The following is a 2,235-nucleotide window of genomic DNA, read 5'->3' as shown; positions in this document are numbered from 1 at the left end:
TAGAATTTCATTGGAACGGGAGTCTGGCGAGAATTTAGATCAGTGAACATAGCATGTATCATGATGCATTGGCATAATGGCCAAAGTGCTTGCTACCTCAATGCAATTTCTTTTCTCCTCCAAGTTTTAACACCTGGAATTGATGTTACATGCATAGTTTTATTTTGTGGCATGTCCATTTCAACTTTAATTACACGTAACTAATGTAAGGAGTAAGAAAGATGGGAAATGGATGGACAGTGAAAGTGAAAGTGTTTGATCTGACCTAAACTAGCTTATTTAGTTTGTGTTTAGATGTGTGAAATTAAGCATAGTAAGTAGAGTATTTAATAGAGTGAATAGTTTTATGCTTTGGAAGTAAAATCTGCAAGACCTATCTTCCATTTCATATTAATAAGGAAGAAGTTTTGTGGACATGTTGCCAAGGCCAATGTTGTGCGTTTTGTAACATTACTCCCATTATCTGATCTCATTGCTGGAAGTAGATATGGTTACCTTCTACATTTTTGAAAACTGTTTATTTTTCCCCATTATTAAGGCAGTGGAAGTCTGTTTTCGATCAAAAAAAATAAAATTGCAGCATTTGTGACCTAATTTCTTTATTTTTTGATACAGTTTGTCAGGTAAATTGAATTAGACAATCAGGCCTTCCAATCCTCTGGCTTAACCACATGAAACTGTCTGTTATCATATTGCAGACACTATACCAAGTGACTGGAGACTTCATGGACTGAATAATAACCTCTTCCTTTTACGATGTATATGTACCTGCAGTTCCCACGATGAACCCTCAGATCATTCTCAGAAATTGTACATTTCCTTGTGTTAAAGAAAAACCTACATAGGCTAAGAATAATAATGGTTTCTCCTCATCCGCATCGTCCCAAGTTAAAGACTGATATTAAAAGAGTAACAAACAATGAAAAGTTCCCGGAAAGTTATCAATGCTGGATGGGGACAAATCATCGCTGTGTAAACAGCCACTGTTGTATTTGATTTTTTTTTTCTTTTTTTTGTTTAGGATAATTATGGAGACAAAAATATATCTTCTGGGTGTTCAAGAGTGTAGTGGCCATGTGTTTGAATAAGGTTGGTGGGGTCCGGATGTCCTGTTATGTGCAGCAAACATGTGTCCTACATGAATACGTCATTCTGTTTGATTGATATTTTTTTCTACTCACTAAGTGTTATGTTATAGTTTGTCATGGATTTTTGTGTGAACCAAAATTTATTGATATCTATTTTATTAGAGCAGTAGGATATCATGTACATTGCATTGTTTATGAGCACCTTTGAAAGTGGTTAGTGTGTGCAGAAATGAGCACGGAAGCTAGTTTGATATATATAAAAGTCCTCTTTGTATGTAAGTGCATTACTGAAGTATATTAATGGTAAATTAACAAAAAGATCTTCCTTATTTTAAAATCACAATTTGTATTTTCAAGTTTAAGCTTGTGTGTATTTTGTTTCATTTGTCCACAGCACTTCCCAGTTCATTTTTGCAGCAAACGAATGTAGAGAATAAAGTTAAAAAAAAAAAGAATAAAAAATAAAAAAAGGTAAAAAACATCAATGAATAAATAAAAATGAATTCCGGATTACAGCTGCACCTTGCGAGGCTAGTAATCATTTATCTCGCCCACTCTGCATATTTCATTGTAATCACCAATAAGGCAAGCTAATGATGAAGCCGAGTCTCTGTGGATAATGATTTTAAAGATTGTAGCTCATCCCAAAATTCTTCACTCGTGAGGTGTAGTGCATTGTAGTCCATATAATTTATTGTATCACCTGACAGTATCATCACCATACCCACAAACTTGTAAATAGTTGAAAAACAAACTTGTCACGCCATTTCATTAAAAGAATAACCCATTTCATTAAGGTTTTCTTGATTTTCCCTTCCCTTATTTTTTTCTGTTAGCGCTCTTTCTCTGCATCCGCGGGTGCGTCATTCTTCATGGAAATGAAGTAACAGGGTAGGGCAGTGCAACAATTACACTTCATTTTTGTACCAGGCAAGTCATCGCTGGCAGCTAGAAGCGTTAACTCCCCCAATCCCTTGCTCTTTGTTGTGGAAGGCTTAGAAGAGGAGACCAAGGCCCAGTGTAACTGATCAACAATCAACAACATCCGCTCTCGTTGATACTAATTTTGCATGGTCTTTTTTCTCTTCCCTTTTCCTTCTCTTCATGTCCTTGTCCTCATCCTGAAGTGTGAGAGCCGTGCTGAAAG

The 2,235-nt window shown here is 35.8% G+C and overlaps 1 protein-coding gene across 1 annotated transcript in view; it reads left to right on the top strand.

Annotated features, from left to right (window-relative positions):
• LOC113816835 (uncharacterized) overlaps window positions 1-1,880 on the top strand; it is a 48,651-nt gene extending 46,771 nt beyond the window's left edge. Inside the window, exon 10 of the mRNA XM_070143649.1 lies at window positions 1-1,880. This exon is cut by the window's left edge and continues 2,478 nt beyond it. The gene's annotated coding sequence lies outside the window, so the exon portion shown is untranslated.
• The last annotated feature ends 355 nt before the right edge of the window (window positions 1,881-2,235 follow it).

Source organism: Penaeus vannamei, chromosome 31 (assembly GCF_042767895.1).
Source record: "Penaeus vannamei isolate JL-2024 chromosome 31, ASM4276789v1, whole genome shotgun sequence".
NCBI lineage: Eukaryota > Metazoa > Arthropoda > Malacostraca > Decapoda > Penaeidae > Penaeus > Penaeus vannamei.
This window is presented reverse-complemented; position numbering and strand designations above follow the sequence as displayed.